At 42.6% G+C, this 16,088-nt stretch overlaps 1 protein-coding gene across 4 annotated transcripts in view; it reads left to right on the top strand.

Moving 5' to 3' along the window:
* The window catches only part of NEK11 (NIMA related kinase 11), a 277,295-nt gene that overhangs the window by 43,397 nt on the left and 217,810 nt on the right, over positions 1 to 16,088 (top strand). The window lies entirely within an intron of this gene.

The following is a 16,088-nucleotide window of genomic DNA, read 5'->3' as shown; positions in this document are numbered from 1 at the left end:
TAAATCACTTTACTGTACAACAGTAAGTAACAGTGTTGTAAATCAACTATACTCCAATAAATTAAAAAAAAAAAACCTGACAGTCAAAACAAAGCATTCAATCCTCAGAACTTTAATAGGTTGAGCTTCTCTGATGGATCTACTTGAGGGTTTTACTAGCTTTAATGTTCTATAAATATATAAAATTAATTCCATGATTGGGAAAGAGGTTGAGTGAGGGAATAGGATTAGAAACTGGGCAGTTTTGTGCTTCTCTTGGGCCAAGTCATCCAGTTCAGTTCAGTTCAGTCACTCAGTCATGTCCGACTCTGCGACCCCATGAATCGCAGCACGCCAGGCCTCCCTGTCCATCACCATCTCCCGGAGTTCACTCAGACTCATGTCCACCAAGTCCGTGATGCCATCCAGCCATCTCATCCTCGGTCGTTCCCTTCTCCTCCTGCCCCCAATCCCTCCCAGCATCAGAGTCTTTTCCAATGAGTCAACTCTTCACATGAGGTGGCCAAAGTACTGGAGTTTCAGCTTTAGCATCATTCCTTCCAAAGAAATCCCAGGGTTGATCTCCTTCAGAATGGACTGGTTAGATCTCCTTGCAGTCCAAGGGACTCTCAAGAGTCTTCTCCAACACCACACTTCAAAAGCATCAATTCTTCGGCACTCAGCCTTCTTCACAGTCCAACTCTCACATCCATACGTGATCACAGGAAAAACCATAGCCTTGCCTAGACGGACCTTAGTCGGCAAAATAATGTCTCTGCTTTTGAATATACTATCTAGGTTGGTCATAACTTTTCTTCCAAGGAGTAAGCGTCTGTAATTTCATGGCTGCAATAACCATCTGCAGTGATTTTGGAGCCCAAAAAAATAAAGTCTGACACTATTTCCACTGTTTCCCCATCTATTTCCCATGAAGTGATGGGACCAAATGCCATGATATTCGTTTTCTAAAAGTTGAGCTTTAAGCCAACTTTTTCACTCTCCTCTTTCACTTTCATCAAGAGGCTTTTTAGCTCCTCTTCATTTTCTGCCATAGGGGTGGTGTCATCTGCATATCTGAGGTTATTGATATTTCTCCCGGCAATCATGATTCCAGGTTGTGTTTCTTCCAGTCCAGCGTTTTCTCATGATGTACTCTGCATAGAAGTTAAATAAGCAGGGTGACAATATACAGCCTTGACGGACTCCTTTTCCTATTTGGAACCAGTCTGTTATTCCATGTCCAGTTCTAACTGTTGCTTCCTGACCTGCATACAGATTTCTCAAGAGGCAGGTCAGGTGGTCTGGTACTCCCATCTCTTTCAGAATCTTTCACAGTTTATTGTGATCCACATAGTCAAAGGCTTTGGCATAGTCAATAAAGCAGAAATAGATGTTTTTCTGAAACTCTCTTGCTTTTTCCATGATCCAGCGGATGTTGGCAATTTGATCTCTGGTTCCTCTGCCTTTTCTAAAACCAGCTTGAACATCAGGGAGTTCTGGTTCACATATTGCTGAAGCCTGGCTTGGAGAATTTTGAGCATTACTTTACTAGTATGGGAGATGAGTGCAATTGTGCAATAGTTTGAACATTCTTTGGCATTGCTTTTCTTTGGGATTGGAATGAAAACTGACCTTTTCCAGTCCTGTGGCCACTGCTGAGTTTTCCAAGTTTGCTGGCATACGGAGTGCAGCACTTTCATAGCATCATCTTTCAGAATTTGAAACAGCTCAACTGGAATTCCATCACCTCCACTAGCTTTGTTCGTAGTGATGCTTTCTAAGACTCACTTGACTTCACTTTGCAAGATGTCTGGCTCTAGATTAGTGATCACACCATCATGATTATCTGGGTCGTGAAGATCTTTTTTGTACAGTTCTTCTGTGTATTCTTGCCACCTCTTCTTAATATCTTCTGCCTCTTTTAGGTCCATACCATTTCTGTCCTTTATCGAGCCTATCTTTGCATGAAATGTTCCGTTGGTATCTCTAATTTTCTTGAAGAGATCTCTAGTCTTTCCCATTCTGTTGTTTTCCTGGATTTCTTTGCATTGATCGCTGAAGAAGGCTTTCTTATCTCTTCTTGCTATTCTTTGGAACTCTGCATTCAGATGCTTATATCTTTCCTTTTCTCCTTTGCTTTTCGCCTCTCTTCTTTTCACAACTATTTGTAAGGCCTTCCCAGACAGCCATTTTGCTTTTTTGCATTTCTTATCCATGGGGATGGTCTTAATCCCTGTCTCCTGTACAGTGTTACAAACCTCACTCCATAGTTCATCAGGCACTCTATCTATCAGATCTAGGCCTTTAAATCTATTTCTCATTTCTACTGTATAATCATATGGGATTTGATTTAGGTCATAGCTGAATGGTCTAGCAGTTTTCCCTACTTTCTTCAATTTAAGTCTGAATTTGGTAATAAGGAGTTCATGATCTGAGCCATAGTCAGCTCTTGGTCTTGTTTTTGTTGACTGTATAGAGCTTCTCCATCTTTGGCTGCAAAGAATATAATCAGTCTGATTTTGGTGTTGACCATCTGTTGATGTCCATGTGTTAGAGTCTTCTTTTGTGTTGTTGGAAGAGGGTGTTTGCTATGACCAGTGCATTTTCTTGGCAAATCTCTATTAGTCTTTGCCCTGCTTCATTCTGCGTCCCAAGGCCAAATTTGCCTGTTACTCCAGGTGTTTTTTGACTTCCTACTTTTGCATTCCAGTCCCCTATAATGAAAAGGACATTTTTTGGGGGTGTTAGTTCCAAAAGGTCTTGTAGGTCTTCATAAAACCGTTCAACTTCAGCTTCTTCAGCATTACTGGTTGGGGCATAGATTTGGATAACTGTGATATTGAATGGTTTGCCTTGGAGACGGACAGAGATCATTCTGTCGTTTTAGAAATTGCATCCAAGTACTGCATTTCGGACTCTTTTGTTGACCATGATGGCTACTCCATTTCTTCTGAGGGATTCCTGCCCGCAGTAGTAGATATAATGGTCATCTGAGTTAAATTCACCCATTCCAGTCCATTTTAGTTCGCTGATTCCTAGAATGTCGATGTTCACCCTTGCCATCTCTTGTTTGACCAGTTCCAATTTGCCTTGATTCATGGACCTGACATTCCAGGTTCCTATGCAATATTGCTCTTTACAGCATCGGATCTTGCTTCTATCACCAGTCACATCCACAACTAGGTATTGATTTTGCTTGGCTCCATCCCTTCATTCTTTCTGGAGTTATTTCTCCACTGACCTCTAGTAGCATATTGGGCACCTAATGACCTGGGGAGTTCCTCTTTTGGTATCCTATCATTTTGCCTTTTCATACTGTTCATGGGGTTCTCAAGGCAAGAATACTGAAGTGGCTTGCCATTCCCTTCTCCAGTGGACCATGCTCTGTCAGACGTCTCCACCATGACCCGCCCGTCTTGGGTTGCCCTGCAGGCATGGCTTGGTTTCATTGAGTTAGACAAGGCTGTGGTCCTAGTGTGATTAGATTGACTAGTTTTCTGTGAGTATGGTTTCAGTGTGTTTGCCCTCTGATGCCCTCTAGCAACACCTACCATCTTACTTGGGTTTCTCTTACCTTGGGCATGGGGTATCTCCTCACAGCTGCTCCAGCAAAGCACAGCAGCTGCTCCTTACCCTGGACGAGGGGTATCTTACCACCACCGTTCCTGACCTTCAAGGTGGGATAGCTCCTCTAGGCCCCGCTGCTCCTCCGGATGCTCCTCCCAGCTGCTGGCCCTGTCCTCGAGCGTGGGTCCTCTCAGCTGCCGCCCCTGGCCTCGGGCTCGAGGTGTCTCCTGCCAGTTGCCGCCCTTGGCCTTGGGCTCAGGGTGGCTCCTCAGGTCACCGCCCCTGGCCTCCGGTGCAGGGTGGCTTCTCCCGGCAGCCCCTGACCTCGGACGCAGGGTGTCTCCTCCCAGCCACCCCTGACCTCGGACGCAGGATAGCTCCTCCTGGCTGCCGCCACTGACCTCGGACACAGGGTGTCTCCTCCCTGACCTTGGACTCAGGGTAGCTCCTCTCGGCCGCCGCCCTGACCTTGGACGCGGGGTGTCTCGTCCCGGCCACCACTGACCTCGGACACCGGGTAGCTCCTCTCGGCCGCCGCCCCTGACTTCTGACGCGGGATGTCTCCTCCCGGCCGCCGCCCCTGACCTCAGATGCGGGGTAGCTCCTCCCGGCCGCCACTGACCTTGGAAGCGGGGTAGCTCCTCTCGGCCGCGCTTAGTGCACCGTCTCTCAGTGGATGTTATCTCTGAGATGTTATGAAACATCTGAGCAGAACCATTTTCAGGTTGAAATATCTCTTTGCTATTTTTCTCTGTCTATGCAAATGTTACTATCAGCTCCCATGTGTAAGTCACTTCCAGATGAAGGCCATTCAAGCAGTGATGTTAGGAAGCACATTTTTAGAAACTTTCATTTTTTGATGGATGCCCAACATGCAAGTTTTTATGCTTCCATAAGGGGAAAAAGTCATGAATAGGAATTGTGTTTCCCACCATCTATGCAACAGTGCTTAGTGTTAGATCATATCAACAGTGCTTAATTTAGATCATTTACGAGTCAATGGAATATCCACTATGTGCTAAGACTTGTGCTAGACACCGAGGGTATAGAAAGGAGGAAAATGTTAATGTTCTCAGTCTGGAGTTGGAGACCAAGAAATAAATATTTAACATAGTTGTCAGAGTGATAGTCATTATGGTGGAGGTAATGAATGAGCTGAATTTTGAAGCATGGGAAGTGCATAAGCTTGGTTCCATTCAGAAACATCAGGTCTGCCAGGTGCTGGGAATCCCACTGAATGGACTCTGAGCTGACTTTGGGTACCTGCTGGCCCATATGGGAGCCCATATGTGACTAGAGGTTGTCCCAGGACCTAGCCCTGAGGGGTCGAGAGATTTCTCTTGCATGGCTGCTTCTCATAATGCTGCCACATGAATAAAAATCACCTGCACTTCTTGAAACTTTGTCCTACCTTCTAAAAATTATATTGATTAGCCTTGTGCCTCTAACACCTAATGATATCATCCATAATTTCTTAAGTTTGAGGCTTCAGACTATGAAAAACAAAATAATTCCTTACATTAGCAACTTTTTCTATCTCCAGAGAATTATAGAAAAATGTGTATATATTTTTATTTATTAAAATATGTTTTCTTAATTTGTGGATGGGGAGCAGGAGTGGAAAGAGACCAAATATTTTAGAAATTGTTTTTTTTCCCTTGGTATTTTCATCTCTTTTTTTATTATTTGTATATTTTGTCTCATTTTTATTTTTTGATTGCTGGACTATCCATGCCCTGTACTTCACTCTTTTCCTCATTGTCCTTTATTTTAGAAACTTCCTATTTGCTAACACAACTCCAATGTCTCTACCCAAGGGAAGGAAAGAACCAGTTGTGGAATTTTAATTTTTCTGAATCCTGATACATTTTGGTAACTGCTAAGATTTTGACATATGAGAATTTTGAATCAGTGAATAAAATTGTTTTCAAATTATTTAAAGAAATCCCATGTTATCTTAGTTTCCAGATTCACTAGCAACAGATAATTTCTAGTCCTTTATTCAAATGCTTTTGTCTCACAATAGATCCATTTTTGTATAGTTCATTGTAGTTTACTTTGTCATGATTTTTTTTTGTTTGTTTTGAAGATTCGTACCAATGTCTAAAAAAAGAACCAAATTATCTTTTCTCGTTTAAGATAGGAGACTTAGCACTTTCTAAGGAAAGAACACATAGCCCCTGTTCTCAAGGGGCTTCTCTCTGTTCTAATCTTTATGTACAACACAGCTAAACCTAACCTCCATCCTTTGAGTTTTCACAGCTTGAAGTCTGTATAGATGAGTGGAATGTTCACCACACTCTCCACTTCTGCTTCTAATCTCTTTTAAAAAAATATCTTCTTTCTTCTTGTAGCAAAGTGTTGGTATGAGGCTATCTTTGGCCACCAGGATGGCTTAAAAATAAGAAAGACATATCTGCCTAGCAGGAAGTCCAGAGGGAGAGTAGATACTGGTGATGAAGTCAGCAGGGGTGTTGGTGCCTTCCCATCACCCGGGCTGCTATCTCAGGGCAGTTGCTCCAGGATGCCAGCTGGCTGCCAAGGCTGATGGACTCACAAGCAAATGATAGCAGTGCAGAGAAGGAAGAAATGAGACTTTCCTCCCATGCTTCTCTCTCTCTCTTTTTTTTTTTTTTCAATCAGTGAGGAGCATCTGTCCCAGGAAACCATCATGAGACTTCTCCCCATATCTCCCAGGTCAGAATTACACCACATGTCTAGACTGATCACTGGCAAGGGATTACATAATAGGCTTAGATCAGTTACAAATCACCCAGGGACTGGGAGAGAGCCACTGGTGTCTCTTAATTAAGCCACAATGTTTAATGACTTTGCTCAACTGTGTGAGCAGAAATAAGAATAAGTGAATAAGAAAGACAGAACTGTCTGACCATTGTCGGGAGGTGTGTGGGAGAAGGAGAGGGTGGAAGAGTCTTCACTGGTTCTGAAGAGAATTAGAATTGGCTCTATTACATCCCCGGTGGTAAAGATAACTTTGCCAGGCTGTGGAAAGGAGCTCCAGGATGCTGCTCATTATGATGGGAACCCACTCATTTTTTAGCTGAAAGGAGAGGGGGAAGGGCTGTTTGTTCTCAGTAAACTCTCAGGAGATAGTCCTAGCAGCTTTGGTGGAGACTGAGACTTACACACAGGGAGGCGAGCTACCTGGCCATGAAGGCACAGATACACAGCCTCTCAACCCCCATCAATTCACGCTCACTCACGGATTCCTGGGCTCAGCCATAGACTCTGTCAAGCCGTTGGAGGGGGGGCTTTGCACAGCAGAGCAAAGCTTTGTCTCTTCCCCATGTGACTTTGAAGAAGCCCCCTGGGAAAAGGCTGGTTGGGGTCTGTCCAAAATTCAGCTCTATTCTTACATTGACACCAGAGGTTCCCTGTGGACAACCTCCACTGAGCACCAGTGCCATTCCAGTCTTGAGATGTGTGTTCAAGCCATTTCTGTTTTTTAAATTTGCACAGATAGGAAAAGTCATTGAATTCACATGATTATTAGATACTTTTTATTTGGGCAATATTCATCTTCAAAACTCCTACTTCTAAAGTTTCTGTTTACTCTTTTTTGTTCCTTAAAAATAAAAGGCAACTTGTATAATTTGTTAGGATACCAGCATTGAAATGCTGCATGGAACTTGTCACCACAAATGAAAATATAATCTAAACAGGAGCCAGGAATAGCATATTTGCCAAACAAAAATATCTGAAACACTTCTGCTCTTATTTGTTCTTCATTTTTATCTGTATTATTACTATTCATTATTTTTTTATTATCTGTATGTAATACGCCTATATGCTGCTAATGTGTTTGTAAACTAAGTCTTGAAAAGCATTGTTGTTTAGTTGCTAAGTCATGTCTGACTCTTTGCCACCCCATGGATTGCAACATGCCAGGCTTCCCTGTCCAGGACTATCTCCCAGTTTGTTCAAACTCATGTTCATTGAGTTGGTGATGCTATCCAAACCATTTCATCCTCTGTCATCCCCTTCTCCTCCTGCCCTCAATCTTTCCCAACTCCAGGGTCTTTTCTAATGAATTGGCTCTTTGCATCAGGTGGCCAAAATATTGGAGCTTCAGCTTCAGCTTCAGCTTCAGTTCCTCCAGTTAATATTTAGGGTTGATCTCCTTTAGGATTGACTGGTTTGATCTCTCTGCAATCCAAAGGACTCTTAAGAGTCTTCTCCGGCACTACAATTCAATAACATCAATTCTTCAGTACTCAGCCTTCTTTATGGTCCAACTCTGACATCCATACATGACTATTGGAAAAGCATGGGAGATGGAATTTACCTATAGGTTTTAGTTGATTTGCGCTTTCATTATTCAGTATAAGGGCTTCATTGGTAGCTCAGTTGGTAAAGAATCCCCGGTTCAGTTCCTGGGTCAGGAAGATCCACTGGAGAAGGGATAGGCTACCCACTCCAGTATTCTTGGGCTTCCCTTGTGGCTCAACTGGTAAAGAATCTGCGGGCAATGTGGGAGACCTGGGTTTGATCCCTGGGTTGGAAAGATCCCCTGGAGAAGGGAAAGGCTACCCACTCCAGTATTCTGGACCAGAGAATTCCGTGGACTGTATAGTCCATGGGGTCCAAAGAGTTGGGCTTGACTGAGTGACTTTCACTTTCTTTCACTTTATTCAGTGTTACCAACACTGTATCAGAATCATGCATGCATGCTAAGTCACTTCAGTCATGTCTGACTCTTTGCGACCCCATGGACTGTAGCCCTTCAGGCTCATCTGTCCATGGGATTCTCCAGGCAAGAATACTGGAGTGGGTTGCCATGCCCTCCTCCAGGGGACCTTCCTGACCCAGGGATCGAACCCAGTCTCTTATGCCTCCTGCATTGGCAGGCATGTTCTTTAACACTACTGCCACCTGGGAAACCCTCAGAATCGCTATATCCTAGCTCTCTTCAAGCGTATAGATAAAATAGAGCAGCATTTAAAGTGGAGGAAATTTCCTTTATTCATCCTTGTGGAAGATGTTGTTGGGGCCCCACCTGTCCCCTGACTGATTAGCATTTCCTGTACATGGACCCAGCTGCTTCTTGGGCAGCTCTGCCTGAGATATCCCTGGCTGTCAGGGCCTCTGTGCTCCAGCAGGGGAATTGATACTTGCAGGAGCAGCCTGAGCCAGTAGATGAAGGGAGCTGGTCCCCGCCCTTGGACAGAGGAGCCCAGAGGTGTGTTCTATGCCTGCCCCCAGGGTTCTTCCACAGAGTTAAGCCCCAGTCATCCACTGTGATAACTGGCTTGATAACAAGCCTTTGAATGGCTCCCTTCCCTTTACTTCACTTTGCTACCCCCTTGCCTGGATTGATTACCTGCTTCATATTCTGTCTCAATGTTTGCTTCCTGGGGACACCAAACTAAAGAGAGTTCTCTAGAACAGAGCGTGCGTGGCTCAATACCCATATTATCTTTTAAAATCTAGTTATATAAAGCTCAAATGCTTTTGGGGGGATAAAAATTTGGATAGATAAATGGCAGGGGGAAGGGAGGAAGGAGTAGTTTATGAACCTACCAGTTTTTTAGATCTTTTAAGAAACACCCCTTCCTATAACATTTTTATTCCACATTCAATAACGTATACTGTGGTTGTGTGTCTGTATATGCATTACTCTAGAGAATGATATATAGATGCTGAAATTCTCAAGTAGTTTTCTTTTTTTGAAAAATCACATGCTTATTAACTCTCATAGCCTATTCAGGTAATGCAAACATAGACCTCCCTCTGCAGACTGTTGGTTTGTAGAGGGCAAATAGTGTGTGTTAGTTGCTCAGTCGTGCCCGACTCTTTGCAACCCCATGGACTGCAGCCCACCAGGCTCGTCTGTCCATGGGATTTTCCAGGCAAGGTTTGTCTAGGGCAAATGGTAAAGAATGGTAAATTCATGTCTTATGCTGCTTGGAATTCACTTGGGGAGAAGGCAATTCAGCTAACTACAAAGTAGTTTCTGTGTGCAAGAGTGAATGTCCTGGGGCTCCAGTCTATAGATTTTGTCTTTTTTCTTTTCTCAAAGGAGGGTTAGAGGTCCTCACCCCAATCCCCGGCTCTGTTATTGCATCTGTGATGAAGTTGTTCAACTGTTTTTACATTTGTTAGCCTTCCTCATGATTCTGAGGTTTCTTGAAGGGCAGGAGTTTTGTCCTTTCCGTCTTTGTATCTTTGTTTTATCCTTTTCATCTTTGTGTCCCCAGGATATGGCATTGTGTTTGGCATATTGATAGCAGTCAATAGATGATGAAATGAAAGAAACATGGAACTTTTGACGTGAAGGTATTTGGCAGTGGCTGCCTGGTGCCTTGTGTGGACCCTGAAGTCAAGCTCAGCAGAAGAACTTTGCTCCCTAGTTGCTGGTGTCTGCTGTGGGCACTTGTTGCTGCACTGTATGGTGATGTCATTTGAGCCCCTTCTGTGTCCAAAACCTGCAACATGCCTGTGATCAGGGGTGGGGAGGAAAAGACCAGATGAATCAGAGTTTTTGCCCTGAAACAAACTGGAGTCAAGAATTTAATTGTTAAAAACAAAGGCAGCTCATAGATTATAGCATATGATGATGATCTATAAAATAATTTTATCCTTTTCTCTGACCATAGACATTAAAAATGTTTCTGAATTGCTGAAAGGAAAAACAACTGCAATGAAATAAAATTCTACCTGTAGTATAGTCTTCACTAACACCTACAATTTTTTTCAGCTACTTTGTTAGGTATGTTTAGTTCCTGGCTTTTCCATTTTTTATTAAAGTGCCGTGTTTTTTTTTAATAAATATCACTCTGCCATTTTTCATGTCCCTTTAGATTTTAAAGGGGATTAAATAACTTTTAAAAGGATGTTTATCCACTCTTACAATCCTTCTACCCATAAATGGCCCTAATCCCTCAGAAGATCCTAAATTTTAAGACACAAATAAAGGGAACAAAAATTAACCTAAATGTGTCAGTTTTGGAGGTTCAGTTTTAATTATCTCAAAGTAAGAGCTCTATGGGACTACCTCATGGTGCTTCTGTGACACATGATCATGTGGGTCAGGGCTCCAGATGCTGATATGAGCAGTCACCTGCTACACAGTGGAGGCCGAGGGTGATGTGTGCTGAACACAGATGGCTCTTACAGCTGAGGGGGTTGGGGAGTCAGTGAAGGCCAAATTTCCACGGACGTCAGCTGGAACCACGCCATGGAAGTGGCCCACTACCACTGCCCCCAAGCCCACACCATTCCTTAGGGTGGTGCGTGTGTGTGTGCGGGGGGTCCTGTGCCCACCCTGTCCCTCCACAAGCTCACCCCCAAGGCAGGGTCCCAGGTTGGTCCAATTGACTGGCAGAACCTATGTCCCACATTGACATCCCAACTCAAGGCAGGCGGGAGATGGAGGAATTGTTTGCTGTCTGTTGGTTTTTATCTAGGGAAGGCAGGACCCAGAGCCCAGGGATCTACTATAATGTAGGGAGGCTGTCTAAAGATGCTGTGCAGCTAACATGACAGATGTCTGCTACAATAACGTCTCATGAAAATAGCAGGCAAGTTGTCTAAATTGTTTGGCCTCTAGTGTTAAAAAAATATGTAGCAAAAAGATGAAAAGGAAATATACAAAATTGTGAATGTTGATTATCTCTGTGGTGGATTGTGGTCTATGTTTTGTTTTCAGATTTTTCTATAATAAAGCTATATTTTCTTATAAACTAGAAAAATAAAAGCTGACAATTAAATAAAGGATTAGTTAAAATAATTGCTGCCTTACTAGATGGATGAAAACTCTTGGAAGTCCTGAGCAGATTGAATAATCTGCTAAATAGGTGAATATTTAAATTTATTCAAAACCCAAAAAGTTACTTTCTTATTTAAGTTGAGGTTAAAATATATTTCCTATGACTTTGCCCTCAGTGGGTGCAGTAGCTGCTGATCAAATTAGAGAGTCATGGCAGTTTAAATCAGGAGGGCCTCAAGCCTCACTCACCTTAACTTTATAGCACCCATCTCAGTTTGAAGTTTTAGAAAATACAAACATAGACACACATTTGTGCACACTGATCTGTTGGCTTCTCCAAGAGACCCAAGGGCAGGGGTCACGAATTCTCAGAGCTCACTATACCACAGACGCACAGCAGGTGCTTCTGCACTCCTCACTGAGGTTCCAGGGTTCTTAGGCCATTTGACTTACTTTCCCCTTGAAGATCTTTCCTGCTCTCCTATTCCTTGCTGGGCACAAGGAAGTGTGCGGTTCCTGCTTTGGAAAGGCAGCCATGACTTCTGCTCTGGGGCTCCCCACCTCGTCTGGGAGTTCTGTGCCCCCCGCCTCCTCTGGACCTAGTTTGGGGAGCATGAACTATTTTCAAAGGTTCAGTGTACCTAATGTTCTTGCCCCTGCTGCATCTGGTTCTGAGGGTCTCTTTCTCACTTGAGGCAGGGAGGACCCTCATCCCATTGGTCAGGGGCTCCTTCAGATCTTTTCTCTTTGGCCTTGGTCTCTCCTTGGAGAATCAAAAGCTGGGAATTTGACTCATGTTCTCTGTAGTTTGTGGTGTCATCTTTTTTCCTGACACAGCCTATGCTGCTTGTTCAATGGGAAATATGTGAAAGGCTACAGAGAAACTTGAGGGAAAACAATCCTGAACATCTCAAAGATATCACCTACCCCATTTATATGGAAGGTGGGCCAATTTGACAGGAGTGAAATTAGCTACAGTTATCCAGATTTCCAGTCACTCTCCAAAGTTTGTCAGTTCACTAGTGATTCTAGAAAGAAACATTGCCACTCAGGAAAGAGAACAGAAACTTTGCAAAATTAGTGAGTGTGAGGGGGTGTCTGTCTTTGCAGCTGCTAAAAAGTTTCTCCCAAATAGCTGAAGTTCTGATAAAATAAATATCTGTCATGTTACTTAGCAGTGGTTGACAGACTGTGTCACTGAGCAAGGGCAAGCTTCTTGACTTGGTAAGTTTCTTTGCTCTCAGCTGATAGGACTCTCACACTGTGTGACATGCAATGAGTTTCCTCCATCAGTTTTAGGTAAGAAAGGTCATGTATCTTTGCTTCTGCTAAAGATGATTGTATTAGATGTTACCTGCCTTGATAGCCCTTCCTTTATCTGCAAACCTGTGGACAAATGAGATTTGATGCTTTATCATCAGGCTGCCAGATGGGGCTCAGATAACTGTATGTAAAATCCCATGCTCTGTTGCACAGTAGTTGATATTTGCAAGGAAAAAGTAAGTATCTTAAAGCTTTTGATAGCATTTGTTCCTTCCCAGTAAGAGAATATTGCAGGTTTGTATGTGACTTTGTATCGGCATGCATGTTAACCACTGTGACTGTTACAACTGCAAGTTGTCTGGGACATGGTAAGTACTGGAAAAACACCATGAAGATGTCACTTTGCTGCAGCTTCACCATCTTCACGCATTACAGGAGAACAGCTACATCTGTCATTTCAAGCCCCTTTATTATACCAACAGTTTGAGATGCCACTCTTAATAACATGAGGTCATTTTAAGCCAAATTCTTGCTAGAACAGTCTCTCTATAGAACATGATACCAAGCAAGAATTTCTCTAGAATCCACTCCATTATCAAGCAGGGGTCTGGTAGGGTTTTCAAGACCTAACAAAACCCATGTGATAGCCCTTGTCTGATGTGACTGGAAGTGGTCCTTGGTTATATAAGGGAACAACTTTAAAATGATGAAATGCCATATAACTAAAACATTTATACCCAATTTAAGGAAAATATTATTGTACATTTTCTCTCACTTTTTGATGTGCAGCAATGTCTAACATCTTCTCATGAGAGTTCTCTTCATCTTTTTTGCATACACTTGATTAAGTTTTCTAAGTTTACCTTCTTTAAAATGAAGTGAAAATTTAGCAATCTCAGTTCAGAATGCTAGATTTTTTTTACATTTTTAGATGAATGTATTAAAACTGTCTTAACAGTTACTTAACAGCAATTTTTTTGCAACTTGTCATTATTAACCATTGCGGTAAATATTTGACCTAGTTTTTCTAGCAGAAACAACACTCAATCACCCTTCATGAGTTTGTCACATTTAAGTTACAGATTTATAATACTGGGTACAAGTGGCACAAACAAGTTTGGGAATAGACGCTGTGACTTGGGTAAACACATATTTCAACTGGAAGGTGGTCCAGAGAGTGCCTGCTGGCTGCAGCATCCACAGTACAAACAAAGGCATCCCTGGGCATCTGTTAGAAAGGACGACAGAGCTCTGGTTAATCTAGGATTAGGTTATAGGGCCTTTAATTAAGAGTTTCTACTATAAATATATTTTCATTAATATGCATAGGTAGAAACTCTTAAATAACATTACTACAAAATGTATTCTAGTACAGGTCCTACAGAACTTATCTTAATGAACAGCTAAGGCTCACTTCTAATCAGTGGAATCTGTCTGCACACATAATTGGTGTGCTAAAGTGCTTCTCCCTGGCAATCTGTTTACACCGTGGCACTGTAATTGGTTTGTTCATCAGTCTTTCTTTCGGGAGATGGGAAGAGAGAATGTTTTGGTCCACTCCTCATTAGTTATCACAAATTTTAAATTCATAAATTGGAGAGATGATGAGCTCTTGTTCCATTTATACATGCTTGAATATGTCTGTCAATGTTTTTATATTTTTTTTCTTCTCCTCAATACTGATAGCTCCTAAATACTTCTAAATAAAGTATGATATGCTAAGGATAGTTTTAAAAAGAAAATAAATAGATATTAATTCTGCTGATATTGAGTTATTTGGAAAATATTAGTGCTGAGAGACAAAGAGAAGCATGTGTATTTATACGCAGAGTCAGAGAGGAAAGGAGAGAGTCAAAAAAAGAATCAGATGCAGAAACACAGTGACAGATTTTATAATTATATTCACACACACACACATATATATGAATTAATATACAGTGTGTGAGAGAGAAAGAGAAACACCAAGATAGGAATAGCAAGAGAAATAGAAAAGCAGACAGAAACAGGAAAGCAGATAAGGAGATGCAGGTAATATACAACGAGACAGAGAAAGACAGAAATAGAGATGTCCTGAGAGGCAAAGAGAAATGGAGACACCTAGCGGCTGAGGGAGAGCCACCTCGGCCATGCCCACTCAAGCTTAGTTCTGTCTCCGCTGGTTTGAGCAGAGGGGAGGGAGGCAGGTGCAGAGGGCCCCACCAGGACAGAGGCAGGCCAGGTCCCCAGGAGTCACAGGCTGGAGCAGACCTCTGAGTAGGTTATGGGCTGGGCATTAATTAGATGGTCCTGTACTGCCGGAATCCAGCCCTGGTGGATCCAGGGAATTCGAAGTGGGGACAGAGTCGGAGTCTGGGAAAGGACTATTTAATTAGAAATATAAAGAGATTAGGAAAGAATAATGTAGTAGGAAAATTACTGGAGAAAAGAGGCTGAATAACTTGGTTTACCTGGAAAACTAATAAAACCTTGAGACAAGAGGTTTGCACCATCTGCATCAGGCCACCGGTGCCCACTTGAATAGTGGAGGGTGCCCCGCCTTGGGCTCCCTCTCACATGAATCTAGAAGCCAGGGCAAGTAAGTAGACTTGGCGAGCCTCTGTGCTCCAGATGGGAATTCAGCCAGAAAAGGGGGGAAAAGAATGACATGGGGGAGCCCAGCATCGGTGCAAGACTCACAACTTTATTTTCAAAATCAGCTTATATACCCCAAGTTGTACATAAAGAAATAATGGAATATGCAGAGTTATGCAGGGGCAGCAGTCCTGACCCTCATTGAGACCAGGCTTTCTTTTTGTATACCTTCCCGTATACAAAAGGTCTCAGGTGGTTTACATTATCTTCTGGCCAAGAGGCCTGTTAACATTTTTATGGCTCCCTTCCTAGATAAATGTCTATCAACCAGAAAAACTCTTTTTCCCTAGAAGTGTTTTTTCTTTATTCTGCATCACCCTCAAAGTACTAAATAAAGTTACATTCCTATAGAACAAAGGTGCAGTGGGTTATAACAAAGAAAGTACTTAACTCAAAGATCTAATGTTGCTAATACCTACTATCTAATGTTGCTAATGTCTACTACCTGTTTTTTCTATATTCCAACTATATCTACAAATAAAAGATATGAAAATTTGGCAGCAAGTATTGGCTCAACAAATGAAACCTTTAATCAGTCCTATTCTAATGATTTTGATTCCTAGGATGTTTTAAGCCTCCTGTGCCTCTCGTGGTTGGGAGGCCACAAACAATCACATGCACAGCTGTAAACGTCCGGCAGGCAGGCTAGAAAGCCATCAGAGGGGTTTTTGGATTGAAACACTCTTATTATGCCCAGGAGATGTATTATCTAAAAGCTCTAAATTAACTTTTTCCAGAAAAAGGTGGTGAGGGGACAGCCCCCTGTTTATGTCAGAAGAGTAGGTGGAAAGTATAACATAGTAAAGCAGGCAGACTCTGGTTTTTGGGGGTGGATGCTCAGGAAATTCCAGGGGGAACCCCTGAAGCCTGATCACGGCCCTTGCGTTTTGTCAGGCTTCCTTCCTCATGACCTTTGCCA

This window comes from Capricornis sumatraensis, chromosome 1 (assembly GCF_032405125.1).
Source record: "Capricornis sumatraensis isolate serow.1 chromosome 1, serow.2, whole genome shotgun sequence".
NCBI classification, from domain to species: Eukaryota; Metazoa; Chordata; class Mammalia; order Artiodactyla; family Bovidae; genus Capricornis; species Capricornis sumatraensis.
The sequence above is the reverse complement of the archived record's forward strand: the minus strand, read 5'-3'. Positions and strand labels throughout refer to the sequence as shown.